This window comes from Panicum virgatum, chromosome 9N, assembly GCF_016808335.1.
Source record: "Panicum virgatum strain AP13 chromosome 9N, P.virgatum_v5, whole genome shotgun sequence".
In the NCBI taxonomy this organism is placed as follows: Eukaryota; Viridiplantae; Streptophyta; class Magnoliopsida; order Poales; family Poaceae; genus Panicum; species Panicum virgatum.
Genome location: NC_053153.1, coordinates 71539523 through 71546228, shown reverse-complemented (window position 1 = coordinate 71546228; position 6706 = coordinate 71539523). Strand labels below are relative to the sequence as shown.

Here is a 6706-nt window from a genome sequence, read left to right as displayed (position 1 = left end):
AACAACTGATGTCGCATTTCCACCATGACCACCTCACCATCTTTGACGCCCATGAGGTCAACTTCTACAATCCAGGTTTTTTAGGCCTCTTAGTACTTGTCAAGCTCCCTGTATCAGCATACACTGTGTTCCCTCCAGATGTACCCTTTGAGATCAATCGTGCAACGATACAGGTAGCAATACAGCAGAAGTCTCAGATCTTGGTTCCGATAGAAAGTATCTCACGACATATGTTTGATTACCTGGTGCTAGCCCCATCGCACGCCGCAGCCACTCGCATCATGGCTTTAAAGTCCATCATAATTGCGGATCAATACCTTGCGATCTTCCCATGGACACCCCAATATGGTTCCACTACAGTACCCTTCGATCCCAGCATACCCATGGTGCCCACACCAGCCATACCCCCAACATCACTTGGCAATAACGAACCACTCAGTCTTACCATATATGGATTGCCACCACATCTTTGTGTGCAGCCTGTGATAATAATATCTAGAATCTTCGCGAACATATGTCAGGTTAGCGATGTCCGGTTGAATAGACATGATCTTTCAATCTCCGCGAACACATATGCGCCGAGATTAGCTATACCTAGGCTTGCAAGTATAGGCATCCGCAGACAAAGGGTAGCCGGTGATTTGGTCCTGCACATGTGGCCACTTTGGATTAAAGTAAGGGCTCTTCCACCGGGTAATCAACAGACAAACCAGCACTAGGCGGACGATAACTGCATTTACAACAGAACCTTGCTCCGTTAATGTTACCATGTTCCCTCTAACAATTCGGACTGTTACTGCAGAGTGGTCCAACAATCTAATCCGATACACACTGTACGAGCAATCCGATGGTGGCCAGGATGCAGGTACTTCTACACAAGGAGGTGCAGATAGAGGTCAGCGGCAAATAGGTATGCTACAACTAGTCTATGCATCGCTCCTAACTACATACATACTTGAGCACCAAGACAACCCAAAAACTGCACTACCTCATACGGATCCTCTTGCAGGTCTCTTCATTGAATCACTTGGAGATTCACCACGAGAAGGTTCGCATGATGACACCCTGGGAACAAGTATCACACCAGTAGAGATTACACCACCGGGCGACCTCGACGACCTCGACGATGCTAGGACTACCTACCATGGTTAACAGGAACTTTGTCATGAAGTTTGGTTGTGAATTCGCTGCAAGGCTTTTTTAGTGCATGTTAGAGGGTCTAAGAGTTTCAAGTGTGTAAGGCTTTATGTAATATCAACAATGTACTTAACTAGCTTGCTACTTCTACTGTATTCTATCAACAATGTACTGCTCGTGTGTTTGTTCCCATCCACGATATTCTATCATCATTTGCCAGCTGCTTGTGTGTTTGATTGCTTGTGATGTACTGCTCGTGAGTTTCGAGTTTGTGAATTTTATGTAATGTTGATGAAAATTTTCATGCAAAAGTTAGCAGGTCCCCTGTCCTGTGCTGCCTTTTTCTTCCTTTATTGTACGATGCTTGGGATTTCCTTGATATCTGTTTGTTCCCCCTTGTGAATATAAATTAGTCAGTGGTGTGGCAGCCAAGTGAATATAAATTATAATCCAGGTAGTGTTAAATTATGTAATCTTCATGTTAGAAATATTATATTTGCATTGGTGCCTTCCATTTCTGGTTTATTGAAACTGGAGGTGCTCATGGTTTATTGAAGTAGCACAATGGGTAGGAATCACAAGTTAAGATTAAAAAAAGAAGACCAAATCTGTAATAGCATTGACACAGCCAAGTTGAAATACCATATAGGCCAATTACAGATCAAGTTCAGGTTCAAAGGCCATATATGCCACTTTCCTCACCAAGCTGCTATTTCAATCAGCACAGAGCATGTTCAGGTACCAGTACATAACATTACATGGTTCACTAGTACTTCAAATGAACTGGGAAAATATTACGGTGCATAATATTACATGACATATGGTCAGTTCACTAGTATAGAAACTACTCATCGTCGCTATCTACCTCAGCAGGTGCAACTTCTTCTTCACTGCAGTACTCCATCAATGTCTCATCCACTTCTTCATCACACTCTTCAGCTTCACTATTTACATTTAATTGATTCTGCTTATTAAGAAGAGCAACCTCAGCACCATGAACAACAATGGCATCCTCATCATCTCGGCTTAAAGGCAAGTCAGATAAAATGTCAGATACCTCTGGTCTCCTGCCAGTGTCAACAACACATGTCTGCTCTTGATAGGGTGCAGCAGTGGACACGACACCATCTATTTCAGACACATTGTACAAATGACGATGCTTAAATGTTTGCACAATCCGCCAATTTTGTCCGTACTTATTATCCAGCAAATAGAAAACCTGCGTCGCTTGAGTTGCCAGAATAAAACAATCATTCTTGTACCACAAGTTGCTAATATTGATACTCTTGTAGAAACCATCATCCTTTAAGGCGGTATGTTTACCATCCAATTTGTACCAGTCACATCTAAAAACAACAACTGATCGCTTTGTACCATCATCCTTGATAGTGTAATGTAACTCAATAATCTCTTTAAGTGTACCGTAATAATTAATATTTTCATTCTTATATCCACCTATACAGGTCAACCCGGAGTTTTGTGTCTTCTTGTTTTTGTCACGCTCGTTGGTGTTAAAACGAACACCATTTACAACACAAGTGGAGAATTGTCTCACTCTAATGTCAGGGCCACAAGCTAAGGCAAATAAATCATCATCTACCAGCTCTGTTGCATTCTTCCTCCACATCTGCAAAGGGAATGTCTCAGTGCCGAATTATAATTAACTAAAACATGACAGAAATAATAGGATACCATTCAGAGACTAACATGATTCCTGAACCAATTGGCAAAATCATTCTTAGTCCTTCTATCAAGATCTGCAGCAACCACCCCTAATGCTGTTAATTCATCTTGAAACATTCTATAACTCAAAAAAATTGAGCAAGTGACTAATCTGAAAGAAACAAGTGCATGTAATATACACATATAGGTATTTCAGTACATACTTTATGTATTTGTCGACCTGATCACAGTTATTGAGAACATACCAAACCAGCTGATCAATTTCATTAGAGTAGTAATAATCATAAGCACCAATGAGATTAACACCGTGCCCAAAAACATCAACAGTATAAGCCGACTGATCTGAAAATCCAACATTTCTTGGGAGTCGATTAAACCTTGTTTCCACATCTTCCATATATCTAGAGCAAAATGTGAGGGCTTCATCTGCCACATATGCCTCTGCAATTGAGCCTTCTGGACGTGCCTTGTTCCTAACATATTTCTTTAGAGTATACAAGCGGCGTTCAATTGGGTACATCCAACCAAATTGCACAGGTCCACGAAGGATGGCCTCGTCAGGCAAATGGACAGCAAGGTGAACCATAACATCAAAAAATGCAGGGGGAAAGATTTTCTCAAGCTTGCACAATATGATTGGTATTTCTGTCTTCATTCGAGCCAACAAATCTTTGTTCAGTCTTTGGCTGCACAATTCTCTGAAAAATTTACCAAACTCAGCAATTGTTTGATAGATATCATCGTCCAACAAACCTCTCAGCCCAGCAGCCATAATCCTTTGCAGCAGAATGTGACAATCATGAGTTTTCAGGCCTTGCCACTTGATTGCATCAGCAATTAAGCATCTTTGTATATTATAAGCATACCCGTCTGGAAACTTGGCATCCTTCAAGAAATTAAGAAATTCAGTTTTCTTTGACTTAGACAATGTATATCGAGCTTTAGGCATGTCATATGAATCTCCACTATGCTGTAATTGCAACTCTGGCCTAAAGTTTAGATCTGCCAGATCTAACCTTGCATTAACTGTGTCTTTTGACTTCCCCTTTATGTCAAGAATAGTACCAAGCAGGCTATCACACACATTTTTTTCAATGTGCATGACATCAAGATTGTGTCTAAGCTCCACAGATGGCCAATATGGTAAGTCCCACAAAGAAATCCTTCTACCCCAAATTGGCACACGATTCGCAGAACGCTTCCTTTTCTGTCCAACTCTAACATCTTTAACCTTTTCTAATTCTTGTAGAAGCTCTTCTGTAGTGAAAGTACCCGGCTTTGCACTGGTATCATGGAGAGAGTTAAAATCACTGGCCTTGCGCAAACGATGACCTCTAGGAAGGAAACGACAGTGCCCAATGTAGCATATCTTGCCCCTTATGGCATAGGATAGAGGATTTTTGTCACAGTGGATACAAGCAAAGTAACCACTTGTGGTACGCCCTGATAGAGTACTCAATGCTGGATAGTCATGAATGCACCACAACACTGCGGCACGAAGCTTAAAGTCTTTTCTGGTTATAGCATCATGGGTATCCACACCAGACCATAGATCAAGTAAATCTTCTACAAGAGGCTGCAAGAAAACATCAAAGGCCTTCCCTGGTGAATGAGGTCCGGGAATCAGCAAAGCCATCATGAAATTAGATTCTTGCATGCACAACCAAGGTGGTAAGTTATATGGAATCACAAAAACAGGCCACATGCTGTAAGATGAACTCATGTTGCTGAAAGGATTGAAACCATCTGTGGCAAGTCCAAGTCTTAGGTTCCGTGCATCTTCAGCAAAATCATGCCAGCACTTGTCAAAATCTTCCCATGCCTTTCCATCAGCGGGATGGGTCATTTCCTTCTCATTGTGTTTCCTCTTCAACTTATGCCACTGTACTTCCTCAGATGATTTCTTGGAAACAAACAACCTTTGTAGCCTAGGAATCAATGGAAAATACCGTAATACCTTTGCAGGAATCTTCTTCTTCTCAGGATCTTTCCATCTTGATGCTTTACAAACTGGACAATTGTCCAAACCTGCATATGTCTTTCTAAATAGCACACAATTGTTTGGGCACACATGAATTGATGTATAACCAAGCCCTAACTCACGAAGCATTTTCTTTGATTCATCATATGATTTTGGAACCGTGTTGAATTCTGGGAAAGCTTCTGACAATATCTTCAAAAACATGGAAAATGCTGAGTTAGTGATCCTACAGTATGACTTCACATGGAGCAGCTTGATCACAAATGTGAGCCTTGAAAAATTGGTGCAACCAGGATACAGCTCACGCTGAGCCTCTTCAATCAGCTGTTTGAAACGTGATGCAGCATCATTCGATGGGTTTCCATCTCCATGTCCATCATCATTTACATGTTCAGAGCCGACAAGGTCCCTTAGCATCCCATCCAATCCATCATCATGTACTGGTTCCTCCAATGAATTAACATTTCTGTCCTCTTGTACTGGTTCCTCCAAAACAAGAACATCGCTGCCCTCTCCATGATTTATCCACCTTGTATATGTACTAGACATGCCATTAAGCAGTAGGTGCCTCTGTACATCATTTTGGTGCAAATATTTATGGTTTAAACACGCAGTACATGGGCACAGAATTTGTTCAGCATCATTAAACCTCTCTGTGATGAAGCTCATGAAAGATTGCACACCACCAATATACTTAGGCGTAAATAGCACTCCATGCACCCAACTTCTATCCATCTACAACAAAAATTGCAGAGCATATATCTCAGCTGCTTTAGAACCACTATATGGACTATCAAACTACAGAACTGAATTAAATCGCGAATCAAAAATCATACCAATCCAAGTCAGGTGGGGTGAGGGAATAGCTGCTTGCCAGACGAGATCACAGGTGGGCGCCAATGGATACCGTGCAGGGGAAGCCTTCACGGAGTCGCGCAATCAGCCTCCCTCAGTGATCACTCGTCGAGGCCTACACCACTGCCGCCGCAGCACAGTTAGCTCATACATGGCTACATTGTGAACATCTTATTCAGAGGGCTCAACCAATTTCTGTTGGTTCAATGTTAAAGATTATTTTTAAATAAACTAAAAGATTCAATCCCATTGAGCATTTTAAGGCAAAACAACATGTTAACTTCTGTTATTAAAATGAATAAATTAAACATATTAAGAAACAAATTATAGCTGCGGCGAATTAAAACAAGAAAATGGATCAAAAGGCACCGCATTGACATATTAAATCACACAAATTAAGGTGAAATGTAGATAACAAACAGAATCACAAACCCTAAACAATTTCGAGTTAGTATCATTACCAACACGCTTGGTCGCTTGCTTGCTGCTCGCCGGCCGGTAAGGCATGTGCGGTGCGCGTGCAGTGGTGGGAGGCCGGAGGCGGGCGCCGGACGCGAGGACGAGGGACCACAGAGGCTGGCAAAGCCTGATGGGGTGTAGACGACGGGCAACGGCGAGGGCGCGCGGCGACGCGGTGGCGATGGGCGGCGGGGAGGGAGCAGCCGTGGGCGGCTGGAGGGCGAGCAGGTGGGCGGCGGCGGGAGGGCGAGTGGTGCGCGGCGGCGGGGTGGGGAGCAGCTGGTGGGCGCGGCAAGCCCTGCGCTCGGAATCATGGGGGGGTTGAAACAACCTCTTTAATCTCAATTCAATGGAGTTCGTATAAAAGAAAAAATGATAAGTTATATTCAAGAGTGTCGAAGTAGTCTAGTGGTGAGCACAACTTTCTCTCCCAAGATGTCCCAGGTTCAACTCCTTGGTGATGCATTTTGTACATTTTAATAGTACACTGACATGTGGGTCCACGTTTCCTATGTACACTCAACAACCAGACCGATTGGTGGGTCCCACCAATCTATTTTTTAATATTATATCTGTCCACGTAGGATTGAT

The 6706-nt window shown here is 42.6% G+C and overlaps 1 long non-coding RNA gene across 1 annotated transcript; it reads right to left on the bottom strand.

The window, feature by feature from the left end:
* Positions 1-5457: 5457 nt before the first annotated feature.
* LOC120687937 lies at positions 5458-6337 on the bottom strand. Its single transcript, XR_005680912.1, has 3 exons — positions 6122-6337; positions 5638-5779; positions 5458-5536 (listed from the first exon to the last, which is right to left on the bottom strand). It is a non-coding gene; the product is annotated as an uncharacterized LOC120687937 (long non-coding RNA).
* Positions 6338-6706: the final 369 nt, after the last annotated feature.